This window comes from Panulirus ornatus, chromosome 2 (assembly GCF_036320965.1).
Source record: "Panulirus ornatus isolate Po-2019 chromosome 2, ASM3632096v1, whole genome shotgun sequence".
Taxonomy (NCBI): Eukaryota; Metazoa; Arthropoda; class Malacostraca; order Decapoda; family Palinuridae; genus Panulirus; species Panulirus ornatus.
The window spans coordinates 402,007-415,817 of record NC_092225.1 but is presented as its reverse complement, the minus strand read 5'-3'; positions in this window follow the sequence as shown (position 1 = coordinate 415,817).

Here is a 13,811-nt window from a genome sequence, read left to right as displayed (position 1 = left end):
CCAAGCCCTGACTTTATTCCCAAGACATTCCCAAACCACTCTTCCCCTTTACCCTTGAGCTTCATTTCACTCAGAGCCAAAACTTCCAGGTTCCTTTCCTCAAACACACTACCTATCTCTCCTTTTTTCTCATCTTGGTTACATGCACACACATTTAGACAGCCCAATCTGAGCTTTCGAGGAGGATGAGCACTCCCCGCATGACTCCTTCTTCTCTTACCCCTTTTTGAAAGTTAAAATACAAGGAGGGGAGGGTTTCTAGCCCCCTCCCATCCCCTTTAGTCGCCATCTACAACATGCAGGGAACGCGTGGGAAGTATCCATTCTTCCCTATCCCCACAGATAGAATAACAGGAGGATGGTTATAGAAACAGTAAGTCCAAGCTGAGTTTTACTTCATTATCATTTTTTTGCACAGCCTTTTTTCAGAGAATAACAACATAATGGAAAAACTGAAGCTTAGGTGACCTTTGGATTGCCTTCCCTTACAAATGAGTTGTTTCCTGACTGGCTGAATGCTAAATCTTTTAACCAAAATTTCAGTTTTCCTAGCTTTTAGCTCAAATACAGTGCTGGTTTTCTTTCAATGACAAACAATAAATTTCTCAAAGTCATAAACTGTGCTAATCATCAAAACTGACATCCATACATATACATACCAACAGTTCTACTGCTCTACTTTACCATTTTCCTAACTACACCAGAGATGTATAATCCAGAAAGGAATCAAATCTCTTTGGAACTGTTTCCTAAATCACCTGAACTTACCTCACCTTATTGATAAAGACAACAATGTCACATTCTCCATACATTCATATCTAATGATGCAAGCCTTTTTTTAAAATGCAATTCCATCTATCCATGCCCATTTCCAACTAAACCATTTTAGGATTCTTTGGTCATCTCTACCTTCCTGTAACTGTATTTGGCTTTCTTTCTAATACTGTCATTTCATATATGTGGTAAATCAAACGAATACAAGAAATTATTTTCCCTTCCTTTTTATTCACCAATTTCTTCACTGCCTATGATTTTTATCATTTGTGTCTTCTTGTAAATTAAGAAATGTAATCACTGAACTTCTGATAACTATTCCAAGTTTTTTCTTCTTGATCTTAAAGAAAATATTTCAAGTGATTGCAGAACTTAAATCTATTTCTATTAGACAGTCTGCAAAGAAAAGTAGAAGAAATAGTTGTAAAGACAGGGAAATTAATGTTTATCAGAAGAGTAGGACTGGGTGTAGGGCTACCTAAGTAATGTCAGACTCAGTAATCTGTGACAACTTGGTGAAATATTCAAACAAATTTTTTTCATACATTTTATTAGAAAATAGGGAATATCAGAATTTTAAAAGCAAGCTTAAAAAAATGGCCAGAGTAGACATATTTTTAAATGACATAAGAATATGCTAAATAAATTCATCTTTGAAATATATTTTAAGCACAAGAGATATAACAAGCCAATTATTGTCCATGTTATCTCTGTTCCTATCTATCACAATTAGTTGGAAAAAATTAACAATGGTGGTTCCAAATATTTCAATGAAAACAGCATGCAATAAGGAAGACAGCTCTGATTGTCAATATTCTCCATGTATCAACAATTAAACTTATGACATCATGCTTAATTCTTGAAACAAAACCTGACAAAGTTGAGATCTTGTTACTATATATATATATATATATATATATATATATATATATATATATATATATATATAGTAAACCTTTAATCAATCATACTGTTTGCAGAAAACTTGCCTTAAATGAAATTCACTTTAGAACTGGTGTATACAGATACTAAATCAAACAAGCCAAAAATATATATCCTCTAAAACCTAAAAGGAGTGTTGTAACAGACTAAGTAGGGACTTTTATCTTAACCTATACTTTACCTATAGCAACAGCACTTAATTGCATATTCATCCATCCAAACAATTACTACTTTATCATCTATCTTAAGTGCAAATTCTGGATGGCTGATATCTCATTAACTGAGGGTCTACTTATAAATGCTGGTTGGAATGATGAAATTATATTGCAGTGTTATGCGGTATTACAAAAACATCTGTTACATTTTTGTAAATATTGTACTTGAGTATACAGTGCTTAATGAAAAAATTTTGTTCATTTTCTTATTAAAGTCCTGACTCCATATCAAATTCTGAGCAGATACAACACATTAATATCATTATCACAATATCAAGTATATTAAGTATAAGCCAGCCTACAAAGAAACAGGAATAGCTTATCATAGCATGTACAGTGAATTAAGACACTGCACAGAGTACTTCAAAAATTACTTGGAAATAATAACAAGAGCAGTTATGTCTTCAGCAAAACCCTGTCTAGAAGACTGCTTAACATCCTAAGTATAGATGAAACTAGAAGCATGCAAACATCACCTGGTAATGTAACCACAAAAGGGTCAATATTTAATTTCAACAATGAAAATCAACTTACCTATACCCAGGTAAATAAAATCAAAAAGCTATTAGTTAGAACCTGAACCACTTGGTAATTACTACTCAAGAAGCTGTAAAATTTCCTATAGTATCAATGAAAAATTTGCTTCACTTTTACTCAATAAGCTGACTGTGAACAACAGTCATTGATAAATGCAAAAAAGGTACTGTTTAAAATAATGATAATGAATATGCCTGAGGTAAGGAAAGGTGACAACACAAAGCATGGGAAAGCTATAACTCACTCCCTTGGACAAGAAGGAAATTTTTAATCTGTCCACCGATGCAAATAGAAACAACTAACGGTTACAAAATAGTGTCCTTGCCTTTACAGAATGACATCAAACTGAAAAATTTCCCAAACTCTATAAATCTGTGAACAGTTGAAAGTTTTTAAACTGCCTTACCTTGCCCAGGGCTTTTGTAATTTCATGCACCTAGGATGGGCAATCAACTATGCAAAGTAATTTTCAGAATGTGCATATCCTTACTATTCAAATGGGGAATCAAAGCTGAGTACCTCTAAGCAGTCTTGATGATAGACAAAACATGACCAAGGCATCATACTTATCACATGCAATGACTGCAAACAGCTATTGGAAACAGCAATATTCATAAAACATCTGTAGTTTACAATACAGGTGATATTTCCTTAAATGCAATAATTCAAGTGAAGATTGCAATACAGCATTCAATCAATTACTGTGTACACTACGACTGACACTGCCAGCACAGAACTAATTCCTGTGGGTATAGTAATGCAGTGTATTAATTTGTAATTTACAAACTGCTGATATTGATTGCATAGTCATAATTCCAGTAAACATCATTAGTGAATATAATATTAGGCTACCAGGAACTCTAAATATCTATTAGCAAACATACCACTAGGCAACCTGGATGACAGCCAAACTAATTCTTTCATTAAAGCTTAACAAACCATTTTATTATCAAATATGAATACTAGTGATAGCTAATCCAACAACTGAGGATCAGGATGTGCTATATGAGATAACTTATCTATCAACTCTTAGTTTTTTTTCAAAATATGATTCTAATGCATAAATCATTACTACATTTTTCTAATGGACTAGAGAGAAAAGACAGCCTTACTAAATGGCTTGGAGAGAAAGTTTGTTTCTCTCTGACTAATGTCAGGAGTAACGGACGGTAAGCACAGCAAAACCTTGCCATATCTACTAGTCTTACAATATCACTTGATGCATTTCATTAAATTCCAATGTCATATCAAGATTACACATCCAGATTTTCATGTTCTCATAAATATCATTATCTGTCCAATAAGCTGACAACCTTCAGGGAATCTAGATCTAAAATGAAATGATATGAGCATTAGAGATTAATATGTCAACTTTTACCTTAGATTACCCAACCTAAGTAAATGAAGCACACAACTATGAAGCCTATGGAGTTGAAACCAATCATGAACATTAGAGTATCATACAACAAAAACAGTGTCTATTTATCTGTACTTTTATCAAGGCTACACAAAAATCTCATATAATATCAACAAACCAAGTTTTCTGGACATAAGTTTGTTTCATTTTTAGCATCAACAGTATAATCAGTAAAAGCTTCATTTTGTATCATAAAACTAAGTGCTTTAAGTATCTAAAAAGCATAAAATTATTATGTATGATCATGAAAGGTCAAAGGTGCAAATTAAATGTTAGTACATAGGTTAAGCAAAGGAAATTCAAGAGGAAGTTACAAATGTCTTATGGTTCTTACCAACTCATGAGCATGGACAATCCAAGAATGTATTGCATGAGTAGTTCCCACAGGTATCACTGTCGGATACAATACTTTTCTTATATAGTGCTTATGTTAGTACCTCAAATATCTAAAATATCACACATTTTACAAAAATAGGAGCCCCATCTATGAAGCTCCTTCAGTTCAAAGTCAAATGGGTGGGACCACAGGTCAAAAGTGTGTTATGTATTTGTCTGTGCAAGGTGTGTGCAGGACAATTAAACAGTAGTATTCTGGGTCCAAGAAATGGAAGTTGCATCTTGGGTATGACAGGTCTTGTAATATGCTGAACTGGTGTTTGTAGTGTTAAAGAGATAGGCAATGTCAAGAATACAGACAAGAAAGCATACCTTGCATATGAGGAGTGAAATTTCAAGTGGTTGTGTGTGTCTTTGCAGGGTACAATTCAAAACTGGGTAGGGAGAAAAAAAGTTTAGTGCTTGTTGAATCATTACTATGCATAAAAGAAAAAATGAAAAAAGAAACAATTGTGAAGGATGCTGTTTTTTCTATGTCATATTTGTTGGGAAGGGGGGTATTCAGGGTTATGGGAGTGTGCAGGTTAAATTTGTTTCCATCTATGATTAAGGTGGGTGACAATGGAATTCTGTGTGGTTGCAGACATTCTGTTTTTGTGTGGCCCAGTGATCCAACCACATTTTGTTTGCTGTTGATTCAGTAGCATCAGGGTTTGTAGTGAAATATGAGGTCATCCACGCATGAAAAGACTTTCACTATGGGGTTTGTCTCTTTTGTGGAGGGTGGTAACAAGATTCTTTAGTGTGAAGATGTGCTGGGAAGGGGGAGCACAGGGTGGGTGTCTGATGCTTTGTTGATATCTATTGCAACTAGGAAAGTGTAAAAAGGAGGTATGTGGTTGGTTGAAGCCAACTAGGATGTGTTCTATGAGGACCATGTCAAGTGTGGTAGTAGAGTGACTAGGTCTAAGGCCACACTGTGTAGGCGAGAAAAGGACATCTGCTGTGAATCAGTTTTTCAAAAAGTGTGAATACTGATGATAAAAGGATAACAGAAGGAGGGGAACTTAGGAATGGAGGCTTTTAGGATGGGCACTATTTTGATAAGCTTCCAGATGTTTTGGATTTTGTGAAGTAACCCATAGTAGTTGAAATCTATATGGGGATGGGGAGAAAGAATACTTCCTTCGTATTCCCTGCATGTCGTAGAAGGCGATTAAAAGGGGAGGGAGACGGGGGCTGGAAATCCTCCCCCCATCTTTTATCTTTCAAAAAAAAAAGAACAGCAAAGAGGGCCAAGTGAGAATATTCCCTCTAAGGCTCAGTCCTCTGTTCTTGGCACTAACTTGCTAGTGCAGGAAGTGGCAAATGAGTGTGAAAAGAAAAAAAGTGTGGTTTTATTATTATTATTATCATTATCATTATCATTATTATTATTTTTTTTTTCTTGCTTTGTCGCTGTATCCCGCGTTTGCGAGGTAGCGCAAGGAAACAGATGAAAGAAATGGCCCAACCCACCCCCATACACATGTATATACATACACGTCCACACACGCAAATATACATACCTACACAGCTTTCCATGGTTTACCCCAGACGCTTCACATGCCCTGATTCAATCCACTGACAGCACGTCAACCCCGGTATACCACATCCATCCAATTCACTCTATTCCTTGCCCTCCTTTCTACCCTCCTGCATGTTCAGGCCCCAATCACACAAAATCTTTTTCACTCCATCTTTCCACCTCCAATTTGGTCTCCCACTTCTCGTTCCCTCCACCTCCGACACATATATCCTCTTGGTCAATCTTTCCTCACTCATTCTCTCCATGTGACCAAACCATTTCAAAACACCCTCTTCTGCTCTCTCAACCACACTCTTTTTATCACATCTCTCTTAGGAAGGGTAGTGAGTAGTGGGATGAAGAAGTAAGACTATTAGTGAAAGGGATGAGAGAGGTGTTTAGACGACTTTCCTGGGAAATAGTGCAAATGACTGGGAGATGTATAAAAAAAAGTGGCAGGAGGTCAAGAGAAAGGTGCAAGAGGTGAAAAAGAGGGCAAATGAGAGTTGGGGTGTGAGAATATTTTAGGAAGAATAAAAAGATGTTTTGGAAGGAGATACATAAAGTGCATAAGACAAGAGAACAAATGGGAACATCAGGGAAGGGGCAAATGGGGAGGCAATAACAAGTAAGATATAGGTGTGTTTTGGTCGGGTTGGTGTACGAAGTGAGAGAGTCAGGGAGAATGGTTTGGTAAACAGAGAAGTAGTGAAAGCTTTGCGGAAGATGAAAGCCAGCAAGGCAGCAGGTTTGGATGGTATTACAAAAGGGGATGACTGTGTGTTGTTGATTGGTTGTTAAGTATATTCAATGTATGTATGGATCATGGTAAAGTGCCTAAAGGATTGGCGGAATGCATTCATAGTGCCATTGTTCAAAGGCAAAGGGGATAAAGGTGAATGTTCAATTACAGAAGCATAAGTTTGTTGAGTATTCTTGGAAAATTATATAGGAGGGTATTGATTGAAAGGGTAAAACCATGTACAAAGCATCAAATTGGGAAGAGCAATGTGGTTTCAGAAGTGGTAGAGGATGTGTGGATCAGGTGTTTGCTTTGAAGAATGTATGCGAGAAATACTTAAAAAGACAGATGGATTTGTATGTAGCATTTATAGATCTGATAGGGTTGATAGAGATGCTTGGTGGAAGGTTTTAAGAGTATATGGTGTGGGAGGTAAGTCACTAGAAGCAGTGAAAAGTTTTTACCAAGGATGTAAGGCATGTGTACGAGTAGGAAGAGAGGAAAGTGATTGGTTCCCTGAATCACCCTCAATATATTATGTACATATATGTCAACTGGAAGGAGCAAGGGGTGAAAAAGAGGGCAAAAGGGAGTTGGGGTGAGAGATTGTCATTAAGCTTTAGGGACAATAAAATGATGTTTTGGAAAGAGGTAAAATACGTGGGTAAGACAGCTAGAGAATGGGTGTGAAAAAAGGTAGCTTTTCTTTTTCTGTCCTATTCCTCAAATTTCAGGCAATGCAACTCTATAATATCATCAAATCAAAATGCCAAGCCAAACATTTCTTTTCTACATGAGTTCTGAAAATTCTAATCAGTTCCACTCCATGTGATTGAATGACAGCAACATGAAGACTAGTGAATCTAAATTGCAAGTGAAAGAAAAATGGTGCAACATTATCAGTAAGACAAATCTTCAATGGAATTCTGAACAGGCTCTATACTTGTTTAATAAAAGAATATCTTGGATTATCCTCATCTCTGTTTCAGTATTTCGTATTGCAGTTCTTTATTATTACATAATCACTGTTTCCCGCTTCAACAAGGTAGTGCCAGAAAACAGACAAAGAATGGCCCATCCACTTATATACACACATTTATTCATTTTTATCATACTATGTCGCTGTCACCTGTGTTAGCAAGGTAAGACAAGGAAATAAACGAAAGAATGGCCCAACCCACCCACATAAATATGTATATACATACACGTCCGAACACAGCACATATACATACCTATACATCTCAACGTATACATATCTATACACACACAGATATATACATATATACACATGTACATAATTCATACTGTCTGCCCTTATTTATTCCCGTTGCCATCCCGCCACACATGAAATGACAACCTCCTCCCCCCGCATGTGCGCGAGGTAGCACTAGGAAAAGACAACAAAGATCACATTCATTCACATTCAGTCTCTAGCTGTCATGTATAACGCACCAAAACCACAGCTCCCTTTCCACATCCAGGCCCCACAAAACTTTCCATGGTTTACCCCAAACGCTTCACATGCCCTGGTTCAATCCATTGACAGCATGTCGACCCTGGTATACCACATCATTCCAATTCACGCTATTCCTTGCATGCCTTTCACCTTCCTGCATGTTCAGGCCCAGATCACTCAAAATCTTTTTCACTCCATCTTTTCACCTCTAATTTGGTCTCCCACTTCTCGCTCCCTCCACCTCTAACATATATATCCTCTTTGTCAATCTTTCCTCACTCATTCTCTCTATGTGACCAAACCATTTCAAAACACCCTTTTCTGCTCTCTCAACCACACTCTTTTTATTACCACACATATCTCTTACCCTTTCATTACTTACTCGATCAAACCACCTCACACCACACATTGTCCTCAAACATCTCATTTCCAGCACATCCACCCTCCTCCACACAACATGGCCTCGCAACCATATAACATTATTGGTATCACTATTCCTTCATACATACCCATTTTTGCTTTCCAAGATAACATTCTCACCTTCCACACATTTTTCAACGCTCCCAGAACTTTTGTCCCCTCCCCCACCCTATGATTCACTTCCGCTTCCACGGTCCCATCCACTGCCAGATCCACTCCCAGATATCTAAAACACTTCACTTCCTCCAGTTTTTCTCCATTCAAACTTACCTCCCAATTGACTTGACCCTCAACCCTACTGTACCTATTAACCTTGCTCTTATTCACATTTACTCTCAGCTTTCTTCTTTCACACACTTTACCAAACTCAGTTACCAGCTTCTGCAGTTCCTTACATGAATCAGCAACCAGCGCTGTATCATCAGTGAACAACAACTGACTCACTTCCCAAGCTCTCTCATCCACAACAGACTGCATACTTGCCCCTCTTTCCAAAACTCCAGCATTCACCTCCCTAACAACCCCATCCATAAACAAATTAAACAACCATGGAGACATCACACACCCATGCCGCAAACCAACATTTATTGAGGACCAATCACTTTCCTCTCTTCCTACACATACACATCCCTTACATCCTCGATAAAAACTTTTCACTGCTTCTAACAACTTACCTCTCACACCATATATTCTTAATACCTTCCACAAAGCATCTCTATCAACTCTATCATATGCCTTCTCCAGATCCATAAATGCTACATACAAATCCATTTGCTTTTCTAAGTATTTCTCATATACATTCTTCAAAGCAAACACCTAATCCACACATCCTCTACCACTTCTGAAACCACACTGCTCTTCCCCAATCTGATGCTCTTTACATGCCTTCACCCTCTCAATCGATACCCTCCCATATAATTTCCCAGGAACACCAAACAAACTCATACCTCTGTAATTTGAGCACTCACTTTTATCCCCTTTGCCTTTGTACAATGGCACTATGCAAGCCTTCTGCCAGTCCTCAGGCACCTCACCATGAGTCATACATACATTAAAAAACCTTACCAACCAGTCAACAATACAGTCATCCCCTTTTTTAATAAATTCCACCGCAATACCATCCAAACTCGCTGCCTTGCCAGCTTTCATCTTCCACAAAGCTTTTACTACCTCTTCTCTGTTTACCAAATCATTTTCCCTAACCCTCTCACTTTGCACACCACCTCGACCAAAACACCCTATATCTGCCACTCTATCATCAAGCATATTCAACAAACCTTCAAAATACTCACTCCATCTCCTTCTCACATCACCACTACTTGTTACCACTTCCCCATTAGCCCCCTTCACTGATGTTCTCATTTGTTCCCTTGTCTTACGCACTTTATTTACCTCCTTCCAAAACATCTTTTTATTCTCCCTAAGATTTAATGATATTCTCTCACCCCAACTCTCATTTGCCCTCTTTTTTGCCTCTTGCACTTTTCTCTTGACCTCCTGTCTCTTTCTTTTATACATCTCCCACTCATTTGCATCATTTCCCTGAAAAAATCATCCAAATGCCTCTCTCTTCTCTTTCACTAATAATCTTACTTCTTCATCCCACCACTCACTACCCTTTCTAACCTGCCCACCTCCCATGCTTCTCAAGCCACAAGCATCTTTTGCACAAGCCATCACTGCTTCCCTAAATACATCCCATTCCTCCCCCACTCCCTTTACGTCCTTTGTTCTCACCTTTTTCCATTCTGCACACTGTCTCTCCTGGTACTGCCTCACACAAATCTTCCCAAGCTCACTTACTCTCACCATTCTCTTCACCCCAAATTTCTCTCTTCTTTTCTGAAAACCTCTACAAATCTTCACCTCCGCCTCCACAAGATAATGATCAGACATCCCTCCAGTTGCACCTCTCAGCACATTAACATCCAAAAGCCTCTCCTGTGCGCCTATCAATTAACAAGTAATCCAATAATGCTCTCTAGCCATCTCTCCTACTTACATACGTATACTTATGTATATCTCTCTTTTTAAACCAGGTATTCCCAATCACCAGTCCTTTTTCTGCATATAAGTCTACAAGCTCTTCACCATTTCCAATTACAACACTGAACACCCCATGTACACCAATTATTCCCTCAACTGGCATATTACTCAACTTTGCATTCAAATCACCCAGCACTATAACCCAGTCTCGTGCATCAAAACTACTAACACACTCACTCAGCTGCTCCCACATATACACATTTTATACATAAACACCCACATACAGACATATACATACATATACATATCAACATATACATATACATATGCAAACATAACAATCATACACATGTACATATTCATACTTGCTTACATTCATTCATTCCTGTCACTGCACAGCCTCACTGGAAAATAGCATTGCTATCCCCTGCTTCAGCGAGGTAGCGCCAGGAATACAGCCAAAAAGGCCACATTTGTCCACACTCAGTCTATAGCTGTTATGTGTAATGCACTGAAACCACAGCTCCCTATCCACATCCAGGTCCCAAAGAACATTCTATGGTTTACCCCAGACACTTCACTTGCCCTGGTACAGTCCACTAACAACACATCAACCCCGGTATACCACACTGTTCCAATTCGCTCCATTCCTTGCACACCTCTCACCCTCCTGTATGTTCAGGCCCTAATTGCTCAAAATCTTTTTCACTCCATCCTTCCACCTCCAATTTAGTCTCCCACTTCTTCTTCTTCCCTCCACCTCTGACAAATATATCCTCTTCATCAATCTTTCCTCACTCCTTCTCTCCATGTGTCCAAAACATTTCCACACACTCTCTTCTACTCTCTCAACCATACTGTTTTTATTTCCACACATCTTTCTTACCCTTACATTACTTACTTGATCAAACCACTTCACATCACATATTGTCCTCAAATATTTCATTTCCAACACATCCACCCTCCTCCGTACAACCCTATCTATAGCCCATGCATCGCAACCACATAACATTGTTGGAACTACTATTACTTCAAACATACTCAGTTTTGCTCTCCGAAATAACATTCTCGACTTCCACACCTTCAACGCTCCCAGAACCTTCGCCCCCTCCCCCACCCCATGACTCACTTCCGCTTCCATGGTTCCATCCACTACTAAGTCCACTCCCAGATATCTAAAACACTTCACTTCCTCCAGTTTTTCTACATTCAAACTTACCTCCAAATTAGCTTGTCCTTCAACCCTGCTCTTATTCACATTTACTCTCAACTTTCTCCTTTCACACACTTTTCCAAACTCGGTCACCCACTTCTGCAGTTCCCACATGAATCAGCCACTAGAGCTGCATCATAAGCTAACAACAATTGACTCCCTTCCCAGGCCCTCTCATCCACAACAGACTGCATACTCATCCCTCTCTCTAAAACTCTTGCACTTACCTCCCTAGCCACCCCATCCATTAACAAATTAAAACAACCATCACAAACTCCTACCACAGACTGACATGCACTGGGAAACAATCACTCTCCTCTCTTCCTACTCATACACATGCCTTACATCCTTGGTAAAAACTTTTCACTGCTTCTAACAACTTACCTCCCACACCAAATACTCTTAAAACCTTCCACAAAGCATGTCTATCAACCCTATCATATGTCTTCTCCAGATCCATAAATGCTACATACATATCCATTTGTATGAACTTCCAATAAATAACTTCATAAAGAAAAATCTTTGCTGCTTTTCATCACCCTTGGAAACAAAAAGAAAAGGCAATTCAAAGTCTGCTAAAAAGATTTTCTCTCCCATAGACACCATTCTCCTCGTTGGCAAGACCCACATTACAGTACTATTTACTGTATTGTTAATCATTCATAAACTCAAAAAATTTCTAAATTCTCATCAGTTTTCACACTTCTCTACTCATTTACTAACCATCATGAGCACCTGAGTTCCCACAATTATTCTGAATACCCTTACTATTTACCAAACAATGTTATCAATTTCACATCAAACAGTTAAATAAAAGGTCACTTCCTCACCTGCATATCTTTACTAAAAAGCATTCCCTGTATAACCATCTGAATATTGCTGGTGAGCCACTACAAGAACAATAAATCATCATTACTTGAAATTTATGTTGAAAATTCCCCATGTTCCCCCTTAGTAAAAGCATAATAAATTACTTACCATGAAAATTGTTGAATATTAAAATGAATCTGTGGTATTATGCAATGTAGCAATGGTGACGGTGACATTACATGATTCATGGTACATAACTACAACCGCCATAAGAATGAAGTTGATGTAGTTTGATCCAAGCATACCACTGAAGGTCTCAACGTAAAAAAACTTGATAGTTCAAGCTAAAACATCAGAGAAACAGCCTAACCATGACAAGTGCATAAATCATTCAATCTTACTATGCAATAGCAGGGAAATGAAGGACTCATGATAATAAGAATTTGACATCATAAAGGGGCAAATCTTGCAATGCTGCAGTAAGATTACAAAAGGGTCAGATGAGGTTATGAAAATTAGTGGAAATGTCTATTCTGAAACAAACATCAGTTTCTTATTCAGACTGTCTTTTGATAAATGAAAGAGAGGGTAACTGGTGGCAGAAAGTGTTATCTTGAAGGCTGTGTGGCTTGTACCATCTAAACTGTAACTAAATCTCTGACAGAAACAAAGAACAGCTCGGAACATTGCTCAGATACACACATATTTAAATGAATAATAACCATTTTCACATCTGATAAAAACACATAATACTGTATATTCACTTGTTCTCAATGGATTGAAGCATAAATGGTAAATACATATAGAAACATTAAACAAGGCACACCAGTGAATAGATACAATGACATCTTGAAAGTAATGAAGTATTATATAAAGTATGATAAAATCTTGATTCTTTATGATGGTAATATCCCGTTCCCTAAATATCATCTTTTAAATCATATCCCTAAGTTCTTTTCAGTTACAGTGACGACAATGACTACATATATTATTAAACATTATACACTTATGCATTTGCTATGTTTACTTTATATCCCTCAGTAACAGTCTTGGATAATCAACAGTCCAACTAAATAAAACAATATCAAATCCACAAAACCTAACACACTTACATCATCAATAACTAAAGTCTCTGAAAATCAAGGAATTGGTAAATCTCAGTACCAGAGTCTAAAAACTCTAACTGATACATTCATAAAAGTAGAATCAATAATATATCAAATAAAACACAAAGTTTTAGGTAGAATAAATTAATTTACAAAAATATAATCATCAGTGAATACCTACGGTGAGAGTGTAGTACCATAACAATAACATTCTTATGTCTACAATGATCATAAACTACAAACTACAACCATTAAAAGTAAATGTTACTGATGCTTCATTATAACATCAT